Source organism: Nesoenas mayeri (assembly GCF_963082525.1).
Source record: "Nesoenas mayeri genome assembly, chromosome: 1".
NCBI lineage: Eukaryota > Metazoa > Chordata > Aves > Columbiformes > Columbidae > Nesoenas > Nesoenas mayeri.
In genome coordinates, this window is record NC_137541.1 from 66,224,046 (window position 1) to 66,240,356 (window position 16,311).

Below are 16,311 nucleotides of genomic sequence, written 5' to 3' on the forward strand. Positions count from 1 at the left end.
AAAGTCAGTAGCAGAAATATTCTTTACATGTAAATCCTGTTTTCTTCCTCCATCAGCAATTTAATTCAATAAATTAGGGGAAATAGCTGATAACTTTTAAAAGTGCAGATACATGATATCCACCATTCTTTTTCCTGGCTAGCCATAAAGCTGTCTGCATCTTGAGATAATGCAGAGGTGAACTGTTTTAAAGGTGAGAAAAGATGTAATGCTGACTTTCCATCTAAGCACCTTACCTACCATCAGGTCAGCCTGACAGCCCATAAAACCCAAAAGCTCCTTTTGGGACTCTGATTTCTCCCGTTGGGGTGGAGGAGCAGAAGAAACTCAAAAGCATCCTTAGAGGTTGCAGTGCATTAACATGTGTGGAGGATGATGCTACAAGAATACTCTGTGTGTGTGTGTATCCCCAAAACCTACCTCGAGAGCAGCCAGTCTTAAGGAAAACCCTGTCATCCAGTCAAAGCAGAGACAATGTGAGAACCCCCAGCTGACTGAGCTGATGTCTCCCTGAGATGGTGTTTCACAAGTCTTTAAAATGCACCTCTCCACTCACTTTTGTTGTTGTTGTTGCTCCATCTGTCTTTCAGTGATTTCCTTAAGTGTTCACACCAACAGCAGCTTCCATGTAGTTTGAATATGCCCCCTAACATGAATAAATCAGGATAATTTCATTCTGTTACTTAAGTTTCAAAGATTTTTTTTTTTAATGGATGTTTTAAAAAATCTGTGGGAAGAGTGCTTTGCAGAAGAGAAAAGCATAAGGAAACACTCTTTTCTTAGAAGTATGATGCAGTAATAAATTTGTGTGTATAAAAGTGGAGAGATCATCTCTCTAAGGAGCTGTTCTGTGCTTGTTTAGACAATATCTTTTGAAGCAGCCAGCAGGTTTTCATTAAAAAATAAGTATGATGTGGGGAGATAAGCCAAGGTTAGTGGTGCTCAGGTGGGTGCTGGTTTGTTCAAGCATCTTTTTATGTTACAGCTCCTCGGAGAGAAAGAGGGGTCATATTTAAAAACAACTATTTGAGTGTAGTGCCCAGTATGAGGAAAAAAAAACCTGTATGATAGCTTTAAATCTGACTTCTCTGTAGAAGTTCTTTTTTGCATGGCTGGATGTCATCCTACACCTGAGGAAAGGACAAAGAAAATCAAAAAGAAAAAAAAGAGAGAGAGAGAAAATGATAGAGAGGGAAATTGTGTAGATGGAGGAAAACAAAACAATAAACAAGCAGGATTTAAAAAAAAAAAAAAAGGTTTTTTTTTTTTAAATAGGAAAACAACAAAAAATTGAGGCAGAAAATGGGTAAAAGAAGAGACAAGGAAAATTACCTTCTCAGTTTGAGGAGGCTGGTGGCCAACATCTTTATGAGGCCGTTCTATCATCTCGTTTACAGGTCACATTTGTCCCCATTAACATCCCCCCTACCAGAGTCGGATCATACAGACACCATCCAGTACCTGGCTCTCCTCTTTTGTACCTTAAAGTTAACAATCTTTAAAATGTCTTGCCTCTTGCTTTCTTAGGAAGACCTAGGTTTCTGTCCCTGTGCCCAGCAGATTTTTGGCCTCTGAGTTGCTGAGAGCTGAGTGCTGACCCTCACGCCTCCAAGTGCATCATGTGCAGCCTGGTGCTGTTCTTAGAATCATAGAATCATTTTTGTTGGAAGAGACCCTTAAGATCATCAAGTCCAACCATAACTTAAATCTGGCACTAAACCATGTCCCTAAGAACCTCATCTAAACATCTTTTAAACATCTCCAGGGATGGTGACTCAACCACCTCCCTGGGCAGCCTGTTCCAGTGTTTCTTGCCCAGATGAGAAGAGTTCTGGATAGCTAGAGAGTAAAATACTATTACAAAATATCAGGCCTCCACACATCATTAATAAATCATGTTTTATAGGGTGATTTTTACTGTATGTTTGAAAAGCAACATATATTTATAATAGCAATGGGTTTGAGAAAGGTTAAATATGTCACTGCTAAAGAAAATGTATTACAAACCTCATATTGCCAGAGGAGCAAGTGCTTTTTTTCCAGGAAACCAAAAACAAACTAAGGTCTTGAAAAATGACAGACAGGAGCAGGGCTCTCACAGCTTTGTCCCTAGATGGCACAAATAAAACAAAAACCAGAATTACTGTTTCAGATGGGGATGCACAACGGCAGGTTGGGCTGGTCAGTTCTCAGACCATCACAGCAGCGGTAGCAGCTTTGTCTAAATATGCCTAAGCTGAGCTCTTCAGCTAAATGAGAAGGTGGAAGACTGAGTTGTCACTACTTAGGCAGGCCCCATTTTTGCATGTCTAACAATTAGGGTTCCATTAGGATTAAAGAGTTCTAGGCAAGTCTTTGAACAAAATGCTCAAACACCTCATTCACCACTTTGCTACCAATAATGAAGTCAAAGCTGATGCTGTAAAGCAATTACCAGCACTTTAAAATCTAGGATGCAGCTGTATTTTACAGCCCACAATACTTCTTGCTACATGGATGTGTTAGCAGTGTTTATGTATCAGAGCTAACTGCAGCTCCCACAGAAATGTATACAGCAGCCTTGAGGGTGCAACTACCTTGTACTCCCAGAAGGCTTGGGGAAATATTTATAGAAAGTTTGTTTGTTTGTTTGTTTTGCAAATAAAAAAAAAAAAAAGGTGCTCTGTCTTTTTAAGGAAAAGAACCATTTGAAAGCATCTAAACCCAAAGCAACCATCAAGTAAGTTTATAGACAGTTGTTCACTAATGACATTTTCACAGCGACAGAAAGCATGAACCTGTCACAGAGAATCACGTATCAAACACAAGACCGAAAAGGTGGGGTGATTCATAGTTATTTTTTACCCTGAAGAAGTACAAAGCACTCATGCCAAAGAGCAGGATGTTTGCTGGACTGAAAGAGTTGAACCTCTAGAAAAAGAAAAGGGAGATGGAAGTGCTTATTGCTGAGTTGATTGGGATGGCTTCTTAAATCCCACATGTGGGAAGGTATTTCCCATATCTGCAACACTCAGCTGTGATGCTTTCCAGAATGAACATTTAGCAGGGATGTTCCCATCACTTTTTCCAGCAAAGTCAGCACCTGGGTATTCCAACAGAATGCCAAATCTGCTTTTCCAGTCCAGTTAGTTACACCCTTGGATCTCTTGGGAAGCAAATGTAATGGAAACACACCAGCCCTATGACTGGAAAACAGTTTTTCAAAATCTCTTACATGGGTAAGAAATAGTCACAGCTTTTGTTTAGTCCTCCAGGGATTACTTCTCCAGTGTTTAACATGGCAGTCCATAACTTCTAAGCTAGTCCTGATGGATGATGTGCTTGGAGAGAAAATAACCCGAAAGATTTGGATACCACAAGGGTATTTTTCATCACATATCATCCAATGGACACCACTGCATCATAAAATCCTTTATATCCTTTTTCTGCAGATGTTTCCAAAGGATTTAGCGTTTTGGAGCTGTAAACAGGCACTGCAAATACCAGTGTTTGAGGGGCCATCTACATCACTGTTGTGTTGCATACGTATCCAAGATAAGAAAGCCAACAAGTTTGTTACTGCTGCTTATGACTATCCACATGTGAGTAAACATCCTACTGGCACCACTTCACTGCAATAATTTCAGATCAGAACTGAAATATTTAATTTTCATCTTGGCAAGGTGGTGATTGAACTGTGTCCCCACAAACCTCTGCAGAAATTAAAAACAAACAAACAAAAACCGATCAGACCAACAACTGTTGTGATAGTGAAACTTACAACAACCCATAACAACTGTGTAGCTTCTTCCTTAGTATATGGGATTTGCTGTGATCTGTGGCAGTAGGGCAATTGCCCTTTGAAAAGCTGCCATCTGGGGACAAGAAGAGGTAAACACTATTAAGTGCTATAGTAAAATAGCCATATAAATAAATCATTGTCAAAATTGTTGTAGGTTAACATCTTCAAAACTGTTTCCAATAAGGGGGTGAACCTGCTGTGTGGAGGATTTTGAGAAGTCTTCTAAGAAATGCTTCTTACCACAATGCACAGTCTCTCAGCAGAAAAGCTGTGAAATATCTGATCTGCCATAGGTTAAAAACTTAGAAGAAGCTGAGAAGAAAGACAAAGAGCTCTCCTGAGGGTGAAAGAAGTGGTTAAAGATGGCTTTTCTCACTCTCAGTCTAAAAAGTGTACTAAATCTAAAGCAGATCTGTTCCAAATGACTCGCATACAGACCATGAGAGAGAAAAAAACCTATGCACTGAGGTGCTCGTAATCAAAACTACAGCAAAATGTAACTTTAGTTCAGTATACCTCCCATTATTGCACTGGCTATTTTAAGAGAATACCTTTATTAATCATGGGTCTTTATGAGAGTTTCTTTTTTTTTTTTTTTAGCAGCCTTGTCAAAAGCATATTTTCTTTTAAGATGCTGAAGTCAGTTTTCGAAATGGCTGCTACTAAATTGTCTATGTCAGAACAGAATATAGCTTTCTTCTGTCGGAGGGGTTAGCAGATTTAAAAGGGTCATATTTTTCTTAACGCAGCTAGACAGACTTTCTTTCAACAGAAGCAGACCTTAAAAAGTGTTTCTTACTATATCATCTTATTTTATACTTAGAGATTGCTTTTCAGAAGTTATAAACCAGCAGGCAATATAGAAGGAGAAAACTCTGGGGTGTAAAAGCATTTAACACAAATAATGGATATTTGCAAAGTTTGTTTTTAGCAATGTCAAAAGCTTCTGTAAGGAACAGAATGTCACAGGTTGTATTCCCTTTGAACAGTGACTCTTCTAGTCCAAAAAATCAAGGGAACAGGTATGATACAGGTTGCAGAAGTTGTCACATATAGTAAAGGCTGTGGCATGTTTCCAAGCAATGTTATCAATGTGTTGCATAGTAAGATCTCAAGATCTGAGGAGGACAGCTAGTGAAAGAGTTCATCAGGATCTCCCACACCAGCTGGGTTGGAAGGTTTATCATTAGGGCAAATTTTTCCTCCAGCTGGGAAGCAATGGAGCTGCTTGTCCCTCAGCAGGCTCCACCTCTGTCTTGCAGCTCCATAAATGCACCTCATGTCACATAGGGAAACCAACAGCAAACTCGTTTTCTTGTCCTTGATCCATGCACTACATGGAACAACACAGAGCTTCTAGAAGAGAAGTTTTTTTCTTTTTCTAGTCCATCTAGAGGTTAGTTCCTAGCAGCATACACAAGGGGTTGCAAGTAAAACCAATGCTGTTTAACATTCCTATTGAATGACCTGGATGAGGGGGAAAAGTGCACCCTCGGCTGATCCAATGTAATTGGATCTGATACGCCAGAGGGTCGTGCTGCCATCAAGAGGGACCTCAACAGGCTGGAGAAATGGGCTGACAGGAGCACTGTGAAGTTCAACAAGGAGAAGTGCAAAGTCCTGCACCTGGAGAGGAACAACCTCCCCCAGTGCAGCCTGAAGACAAGAAGGCCCAGCGGGATCTTATCCATGTGTATAAATACCTGATAGGAAGGGGCAAATAAGACAGGGCCAGGCACTTCTCGGTGGTGCCCAGTGAAAGGTTGAGAAGCAGTGGGTGTAAGCAGAGATACAGGAAATTCCAATTAAACATAAGAAAAAGCTTTTTTGACTGTGAGGATGGTCAGACACTGAAAGAGGCTGCCCAGAGGAGCTGTGGGGTCCCCATCCTTGGAAATATTCAAAACGTGACGAGTCACAACCCTTGGCAACCTGTCCTGAGTGACTCTGCTCTGAGCAGAGGTTGGACTGGAGACCTCCAGAGGTGCCTTCATACCTCAAAGATGCTGGGATGATAATGGTCAGCCTCACCCCAGGCAACTAGATGCACCAGGCTCACTCATGGAGCATTTTCTGTCTAAGGCAGTTGTGGACATTGGCTTTTTTAGAGCATTGCTGTGACGGATGCTAGCCCACGGCTGAAACCAAGGTTAGCCCCAGAACAGCATGGAAACTTCGGGTAGGCCTTTGATGTACCTGCTTTTGCTCAGATGAGTCAGAGCTGGAAGTTTTACTGAATTCTAGACTCAGATGTCTCTGAAGACCAAAAGAAAACTCTAAATGCTTTATGATTTTATTCTGTCCACCAGTAGAGGGAGGAAAGAGAGAGAAAATGGAAAGAGAGTCATTCTTGATTCTCCGAGGCTGAATAGCGATTCTCTTTCATATTGGCACCAGGACTTCACAGCCCTGAAGCCAAACTTGCTCTGTCAGAGCTATTGTAATGGATAAAACCACATGAGATTTAGTTATTCTTTTAGATACTGCAGCCACACTGAATATCCTGCTATGTGGCTGCCATCAAGGACTAAATCCAGCTGTGATCTGTCCTGACAGCTGTGGGTAACTGGACTCAGCACAGCTTTCCAGACACCTAGAACTGCATTTGGTGTATTAAAGTCTGTCTCATTTAAACTTTTTCTCCCCAAACAAAGCTGCAAATGACACCACTCCAGCCATTCAGACGGATGTTCTCTGATACAAACTGAGGTCAAAGCCCTCTCAGGTGTTGGCTTCCAGGAACTACCCCTGAACTGCATCCTGGACTGACAGGGGAGATCAGACCCCTGACTCCAAACTACCTGCTGCTTTCAACATTTCCTTGCTGAGGGAAAGGGTAATGTTCTTTTCCCTTCTGATACTCTGTCACTAGGCAAAGTAAGGACTTGCTGAGTCTTTTGCTCAGGTGTAATACTGAAATAAGTTAACCCCACAAAAGCTAAGGTTGCAGGACCTGCCTCAGCATAATGCCGCTACTTCTAATAGAACTGAATTTATATGCTGCTTTTTTATACAGCAGCAGATTATAAACAATTATTGGAATGCTGAAGGTTACTAATGGAGACATATACAAAGATAAGTTACATATCCTTATCTCTGTCCAACTTCAAATACAATTATTCACTTGGCTCCGGCCTGCGTAAGCCCCAAGGTGAACAGGATCCAGGCTGCACGGCTGCACCGATGCTGTTCTGTCATTAAACTGTATGAGCTGCACCAGACATCTTCATTAGTCACCCTTCTTCTCCAGAACTCCCTGCTGGCAGTTTTAGTAGAGTTCTGCTCTCAAAATAGTATTTCCAGGAGTGTATAAATGGTGTCAAGTCCCAAGTGCAATTTTTGGAGCTGAATGTATGGCATGTAAAAGCCAGTCAATCAACCCTCGTGACACAGATTCTTCTGTATATAATTGCCTCATAAGCAGCCCTTTGGAAAAATTTTGCTCAGGCTTGAGCCTGGCTTTTGATTGAGATGTCTGTGAAACTTCTGTCTGAGATTTGTAACTTGCTATGAACACTCAGTTACTCTGCATAACCTTTTCTGGAGTGTGAAAAATGTACACCCTCTGGAAGTCCTTCAAAAGAAAAATGGGAAAGAAAACCATGATGGAGATTTTCATTCCCTGTTTTGTTATTTTAACACGCCAAATTCCCCCCAGACAAATTTGACAGCAAATGAAGAAACATGTTACATACAGTTAAAAACTGCAATACAATCAAGGATGGAGCATGTTCTTTTCAAAGATTAATACAAACCTTAGATGAACACAGAGATGTTGCCCACGTGGTGGCAGCAGAGGAGGAAAGTGATGAAATATCTACAGGAAGCTCGAAGCATTAGTTACCTGAGCTGGAGCATTTCTTGGTTAAGCACACACTTTGCTACCTGCATCTTCAAAATTAGGAGTGTGACCTAATGTGGTGAGCAACTGTGACTACCCAAATCCAGATGGAAGACCAAAGTCTATATACCATCACAATGACAAGTATGTTGTCATCTGGCACTATTTGGGAGTGAAGCTGCTTTAAAGAGAGAAAGCAGATGTCTAAGCTTACCACCTTACGCCTTGCCACCAGCCAACGAGACACATTTTCTTTCCTGTGCTCCACATATTCTCTCAACACCCAGCAGCACCTAGAAGCGAGGAGCAGATTTCATCAGCTGGAAATGGAGCAGCAAGAGCAGGCAAAAGGCAGCAAGAACTGAGAGGTTTTCCCTCTGCACCCCAGAAGCACAGGCACATTGTGGTGTGCAGCCTGCCATGTACATTAGCAATGTGGCAGCCAGGAGTCTCTCACTGCTGTTCGTAGCTCTGAGAAATAAAAATCTCAGCTTTAAGGAAACCTGCAGTTCACTTTCCTTTGGTTGAGCAGGATGGAAGAGCTGAGGAAAAAGAAAAAAAATGTGGAGACTTGCTTGGACTCCCAGCCTTGTGTAGGAACCACAGGACAAGCGTGGTCCGTGTCGAACACAAACTGTACAGCATCCTTCACACAACAAGCTGGCTCAAGAGCTATTCCCCAGCTCCTTGCCATGTACATGCACACACTCATCTTCTCTCTCACAGGAAGACTCTCTCAGCTGTCACAGGTCAAGAATAAAGAAAAAGGAGCTTAATAAAAAGAGGCAGATAAGAAAAACCCTCAAGCAACTACGTCATGGTTTTCTACTCTGAGAAATATGTGGTATAATTGAGTCTGTTGCACCTTTTAGAAAGCTAGCTTTGCTTCTTGCAAGGCAGGTGGCTGTATTCTTTTTCTTCTACCTCACCATCTGAAAGGCTCCGATATAGCTGAAAAAGGCACCCAAGACTCCTAACTGGTACTGAACCGTGTTGGTATTTCCAGACATGTCACCTCTGAGAAAATCTCCCAGGGAGTTATAAGGCAGGAGTAGGCTACAGTACATGCTTTTGCTAAATTTAGTACTTTTACTTTGGTGGAAAAAATAAACTGAATTCCATCTGAGCTAGAGGAGGGAGTGGTAGAGTAAGGTGCTCCTCTGGCTTTTTACAGGAACTGTATCTTTTCCAAAGCTGCTGGAAGAGAAGAGGGACAATTACTAAAGAATTCAACTCACATTGCCCCATTGTAATGTTTTAATTTCCTGATCAGAAAGTGCGAATAGCTCCCTCCCATCTGATTTCATTACGAGATATCCCAAGCAGTGCTGTGCTCATGGCAGCTAAGCTCCTTTTCCAACTGGTGCAATGCCAACCGTAAACCAACAACAATGAAAAATCCCCAGCAACAGTTTCCTGAGCAATACCAGTCTTTCAGGAGGTGATGTCTGTGGGTGGTACCTTCAGGTATGATGGGGAATGTGTCCCTGGGACACAGGACATCAGAAATATAGTTCTCCATAAGGAATGGGGATGAGCACTGACATCAGTGTTTGGAGTAGCTCTGTATCATGAAGACCTGAAATCCTGTCTGAGCACGATCTGCAGTTGCCATTAATTAGGATTCCTCTCCGACGTCAGGGCAAGGAAGAGAGGAAATAGCAGTGGTTAGGGACCCTGGGACACATGTCATTGACTGTCTTTACTGATGATCAACTGCAAGCCTTCAGGACCTAGTTCTACTCTCCAACCCAGTGCTAGGGCTAAAGAGCATTCACCCCCAAATAAAACTTGTGTGCCCTCCCCTTCTGAGACCTGCTGTCTTGCTTGCAAGTCTAAACATGGAGACTGTCATGGTTTTAGAGCATGTTGTGCGCCTGCTGTCATGCCCACACATACAAGCCCCCATTCTCTGCCTGTGGCACACACTCCTTGTGCCTCTGCTTTGGGATTATTCACTGTATCTTGTGGTGTCCCAGGTTTCCTGTCCCACTCTAAGTACTAAATCTCATATACAAATGCAAGTGAAATATAGTCTAGGGCTCATGCTGGAAACATTTATCTGAAAACAGTGGAGAGCAGCACATAATTTGCCAGGAGTCTGCCGTTAAAACTTGCCGTAGTGAGCAGACACCTGTCTGTAACATGCTGACTTCCAGAAGGAAATTCAAAGTGCATAAATTTGGCACAACTCCACCTTGCTGGTCAGAGGCAGCAGCAAAGTCCCATCTAAACTGCCACAGACCGAATCTCCCTTGTACATCAATGGGGGTCATACAGGGTGACAGCACTTCTACAAGATGCCTTAGACAAGGGACAGGAAGAACCTGGGGCTTCAGACCATGCTTTGGAACCACGTAGGAGAAGGACAACAAGGCTGGACATAGCTTAGTAGAGGACAAGTCTATTAACAACCATATCACTAAGTGCTGTCAATTTTAAAAGGCATTTTGAACAGAAGACAAGCCAGTTCCTCCCAGCTCTGCTGAGGCCTCGGCTGACTTACTACCTTATATAATCACCTTTTTCAATAGACTGGATAGAAGTTAGTATTTACTAAGCCAGAGACCAGTATTCTCTCAAAAATCACACACTGAAACTATTTATGCTACCCTTGGTACATATTCATTTCAGAACCTGCTAGTCAGCAATAGATACTTGCTGCTTTTTTTACAGAAGTATGGCATTTAATAGGTCCATTCAGGACTAGCAGCCAAGCAGATGTAGGTTGTTCTGGAGCACAAAGACCCAGCTAATTTCAAAATGGATTGCTCTGTGAAGGAAGGATAGCACTTCCCAGATCTCAGAAACGGTTTACTGGCCCAAGTCTCACATAAAATAGTCTCTTGGTGAAGAGCTAAAGAGTTTTAAAAGGTGTCAGAGAAACCATTAGGTGATAAAAATTCACAGAGCAATTCTGCCAGAGAAAAAACATAAATAAGAAGTGTATCATTTGTCTCCCAGATTTTCTTGCAAGTCAGCTGCATTCAAAGAGATGTGCCACAGCTAGAGTCGCGCTAAAGGCAATTAAAAAGCATTGGCTGTCTTGTGTCAAAATTTCAGCTTGTACTCATGCACTTTAATCAGAATAGCAGCAATTATATAAACGGTGCCACTAAACGAAGGGAAAGCAGAGAGTACAGCAAGCATAGATCAAATTGTGTATGTATTTTGAAAAGAAAAATACCAACTGATCCTTATTTGTGTGTGGGTGCATTCATTCTGTATCAAAGAAAACATGCACACAAAGGACTGGCTCTTGCGAGGAAATGTGGATGCTAAAACACAGCTTCCAGCCAGTTCAGGCTATTTTGCTTCAAGGATATACTGATCTGCTTTTTAGCTTATAAGTTTTAGTTACATCAAATATTACAGATTCTTCTTGGAGGCCTTTCAGCCCATATGCAAATATGACAGGCTACTTAGAACATTAAAAGGAAGCAATCTGAGCCCCAACATTAAGCATGAGCTATTCTGGGAATAGCTCATTTGTTTGTGGTTTTTGCTCGTTTGTTTTTAACAACATGCACAAACAAATCATCTCACCACTCATCTTAAATCAGCACTTGCTAAAATTAAAAGAAAATAATTGCTTGTACAACCAGCAGCTTATGGCTTCTTGCTAAACTACTTTTAAGCAAAGAGAAAAAAATCCACAAAGCAAGAAGGGTGAAGCAGGATAACATCTCCATCGCAATTAAGCAGAACATGCCGCTCTGATAGGACAATCAGCTTCGTGCAGTAACTGCTAATGGAAGGACATTTCTAGAAGCATCAGGATGTGCTGTGTTCCCAGCTACTTGAAAAATTTTAATGAGAAGCCTATTTGAGATTTCACAGTCCCATTTCTTGTGCCATATAAAACTCGCGCACACAGCATCCAAGCATATGCAGCCAGTGCCAGGCAGGAGCCCTCCCTCGCCACCCAAACCTTCACACACAGACCCCAGAGCCCATGGAACGAGGAAGCCAAGTCAATCAGAACTGCAGCTTGGGCTGATGTTCAGGAGAACTTCCTCTTGATTTTGAATACCTGTGTTGGCAGTATCACTGCAAATGTAATCTACACTGCCGTCCTGGAGAGAATAGCTGTTCATCCCAAGAAGCAGTCCTGTGTAGATTAATTTATGATTTGCTTTTGCTTCAAACAAGTCTAGAAATAAAGAGAACTCATTAGCGTCCATGTTTTCAGGAATTACTTGTAACACTGTAATCGTGCAATTCTACTTTCCCCCACCATTCATGCCTCCTCCTTCAGTATCTCACTGCCTCTGCCTTCAAAAAGTACAAATCCCTCTTGGTTCTGCTGTTCCCTTCCCCCCAGGGAATACATTTATATTATAAGAGCCAGACTTGCTTGTAAAAAGGTGGAGAGGGAAAACTCCTTTGTACAAAGTGCTGCGCCTCACCCTGGACCAGGGCTCTGTCTTCTCTTACTAACTGTCTCTGCATCAAACAGATGGTCCAAAAGGAGAACGTGCAGCAGATCTTGAGGGACAACATAAACAGCAGATACCCTCTACACATTCATTTAAATTCTAGCTCTGTCATGGAAGTCCAAGTTATTTTATAGAGTGACACTTCCCTTACCCAGTTAGTAGTTACCCCTCTTAATATCTGTCCGCCCATTTCTAGGTCAATAAAGAAAAAAAATTATCAGATGAACATTAACTGCTTCTCTTCAGCTTTACCAAAAGCTTTCCTAATACTCTTCTCCTATTGAAATCTAAGGTGTGAAATCCTGCATGGCAGGCCAGGGGTTTCTGGTGCCACCACAAAGGTGCCCCAGAGCCTGATTTCACTTTGCAGCTCTACCAGTCTGCCCAGGCATGGGCAGGACTTTCCCTGCAGTGAGGCTGTCACTTCACCAAGCAGCATGTCCCCTTTTTTGGATGCAAGAAGTGGTTACTGGCAGCTCAGGAGTCCTGGGAACAGGTTTCCTTCTCCCTAGCTCCCTGCCACCAAGAGCAGGCCTGGTGACCCATCCCACCCCCATGTCTTTAAAGGTTTCAGTGAGCATGTTATTCACCTAATGCCTTGGATATTTTCACAACAGGGAGCCTCCCTGGTCTGTGATACGGCACTGAATTACAAACCCTAAGCTGCTCTATTTGCACAGCTGAAGACACACTGCGGAAATCACATCTTCGAGCCAAAACCCACAAGATTTTTGCTGTTATGATGGCAGAGCAGTTTTTTTAAGTCAGTTATAACACGACAAGTCAGTCATCAGCAACAGCAGCCTGACAAAATACTGCAATTTACAGCTCTGCTAGTTCAGGGGAACTATTATTTTTGTAAAGATTGACTGATGTTTTCTGAATTGTGCTAGAATACGCGGTTTTCTTTCCCAAAGCAGCATGGGGTGGAAATAGGAGAGAGAAGGGTTTCTTTTAAGCAACAGAGAGACTAGTATTTGGTTAGTCAACAGATCATGTGTTTAACTTTTGATTTATTAAACTATTGTACCTGAATGACCTGGTGTAAGGGCAGGCTGTAGTTCTTCAGCCATTGTGGCTGTCAAGGTCACTTGGCCAGATAACAGCCATGTAGTTGTCTCATTGCAAACACTCTTGTGTTTGTATTTCCATGTTTAAGTGGACTGCTATGTACAGCACAGAGATGGAAAAGAGACTGCTGTCTTCAGTTTAAAGGACAGATACATCTGTAGCGCACAATAGTGCTGAAACCAGAGGAGACAGGTGGAGGCAGAAGTTTACTGGCTTGTAATTCACTGATACATGCTGACGGGGCTGAGCACTAAAATCCTTCTTCACAAATACACTTTGCTCCCAAGTCTAGTTTTTAGCTACCAGCTCATAGGAAGCTTTAGATAAGTCAGACATGACCTTTCCCTCCTGCAAGAAAATACATATAAACCCTTCCCTTTCAAACAAAAAAGCAAGCTTCTGGCAAATGGAATCACATCAGTGTGGCCTTTCTAAGAGGAGAAACAAGGCTAAAAGCTTGGCATAGATAAATCTCTCTGAAACCTAAACATACATTTAGAATGGGTGAGCCATCACACTAAATTCCAGATCACTTCCTTTTCAGTGAAATAATACTGCTGCTGTCCATCTTAGCTATCCCTGCTGCTGGAGCAGCTACTTGCCTTGGTAAATCAGGTTATCTGAGAGGAACAGGGAGTACCAATTTTATTTTGACAGATGAGTACTAGCTGTGTAAAGGACTTGACACTAAACATGCACCCAAATACCAAAGGATAGTATTTCCTAGGCACCTTTCAGGAATTTAATACATAGCAATGCTATAGCACCACAAGCTTTGTTGCAGTAAAAAGAGGGTTTCTGAAACTGAGTTTTCAAGTTTGAACTTCCAAAGAGGAAGGGTCTACAGGAAGGTGACCTGAATCACATTTACCCAGTACACACCACAATCTTTTAAATTAGGAAAAATACACAGAAACCTGAAAAGCTCCTCTTCAAGTAAAGCAAACCTTTTGTTTTGGTACTGATGAAATCTGGTGTCTGTGGGCAGAAACCCTGGTGCAGACTCTTGGTGACTCAGGATGGCACCTACTGCTGCCCCAGTTTGCAATGCCAACCTGCTTATAACACCTGCCAATCCCACAAATCAGTGGCCACCTAGAGTCACTCTGAGAGAACGAAAAGAGGAAGGGGAAAAAAGGACAAAGCAAAGAGTTATCACCTGCCAGCAGTATCAACAGCACTCACATGCTGGAAGCCAGGGGAGGGCACGGATTTGGGTCCTGGTTGTGTGCAGCGCAGCATTCCTGCCCCATCAGTTAGCTGCCGTGCCAAAGGCTGCCCTCGCAGCTCTCCCACAGATGTTGGTCTCTTCAATATTTTGTCTCCTGTAGTTTGCATAGGCCTTGTGGGAGAGGAGAGACATCTCTGCTTGTTGGAGTTTGGCAGCCACTTCTTCCTCTGCGAAACGCAACAGAATCAGGGAGGCTGCAGATGTAGGAATCATAGCCCAGTCACTGCTCCTTGTAGTTATTCAATGCACTTCTGAGGTCAGACCCCAGACTGGGGATTAATTCCCTTTGCATGTATGTTATCCAATATTACATAAAACAGTATTGCATATGCTTCAAGAGAAGGAGTCTCTCTCCAGACAGCTGTATGGAGCCACTTTGGCTTTTCCAGTCAGCACAGCTCGGAGCACAGCTTTCTGAAGCTGAGAGGCATGCAGCTGGCAGGGGGAACCAAACCCATCAGCCAAGAGCGGAAATAGGGTGGCAGTCACCAGTGGGAAGTGTGCGTGATATATTAACCCCTATAGTCCTCATACCCCTCCCTCATCTCTCACAGGGGTCACCAAAAGACCCAAGAGGGGTTGGGCAAGCCCCAAAGAGAGTGCAAAGGTAGCACATCAGGGACAAAAACCTCCCGCTGGGCACAGATGAGCACTCACAAACTTTCTGGCAGTATCCCCAAGTCAGTCATTACCCCAGCAGCTTTCTCAGATTAACCTCTAGACAGCTGGTAGGGTGCTTCCTTGCTGCTATCTGTGCCAGATCTGGTGAGATGGGGCACAGACAAGCTCTGCACCAGCTGCATTCAGGCACACATACCCTGTGTGTCTTGGCAGAGGGGTCCACGGCTGTTTTGAATGAGGAGGTGGTAGAGCTCTCTTCAATTTGAAGTTGAGAGAAGCTTCTCCTCCCCAGACACCAAGCTGTCCCAAGGAGACAGGCACCAGGAGGTATCTGACCGCTATGCTGGGCAGTGGGGGTGACAGGTGCCAGTGGCCCCAGGCATTGAAGGACCATGAGGGTGATCTCATCTCCCTTGAGTTTGTTTCCTCTCATTTATCATCCACCTTGGCTTTGTCTTTCCAGATGTGGCAGCTTTCTGACAGAAGAGGCAACCTGGCTTCTATCTAGAAAGCATTTCACATGCTGCAGGTGACATTTGGGGGTGGTTGGGGGCAAGGTCTCTCCTGGCAATGCTTCCAGTCTGAGTTGTCACTGCCTTCAATAGGTCATAGATGTTCTTTTATGTCAGAGTGACCTGTACTTACTGCCAGCTCCCATCTCTCCCCATCCCACTGTTAAGCACCTTGCGGCAGTGCTTCCTTCCTCCCGCTGCCTGGTGAGCAGAGGTTTTGCTGCAGGACTACCTGTGTCGGAAAGCAAATTCCCATCAACACCAGGTGCAGCTTCCTTGCTCTTACTTCTGTTCAGACCCCTGCTTTTCTTGCCTCTTAACTCACTGCTTCATTTCCCTTCCCCCCCCACTCCAAATAACCCATAACGAGACGGCAAAACAGATGAGACAGAGCTTTAATGATGTACATGTTCCCTCGCTGTACTTGCTGGATGCCCGAGAGCGCTGTTTTAATGAATCAAGTCTAGCTTTCTCCTAATACCACTGCGAGGCTACAGCATAGTCAAACTGAACATCTTTTGAAGGCTGTTTGTGAGAAGAGGAGAGAAGAGACACTCCAAGGAGGCACAGAGCCATGGAGTTGGGGGAAGACACTGCCCTCAGGCTAGTTTGCCCCAGGTTACCTCACTGCTTGAGTGCAGAAACCTCCTGTCATCAGTGCACATAGTTAAGCAGTTCTTGGAAGGACTGTGGCATTTTCTTTGTGGATCATATTAACAGGAGATGGCAATATCCATATGCTTATATAGCTGCCCTGTTTACATGCTTTGTTTTTGTGCATCAGCTCTCTTTAGATCACCTTTTCCCATTGCTTA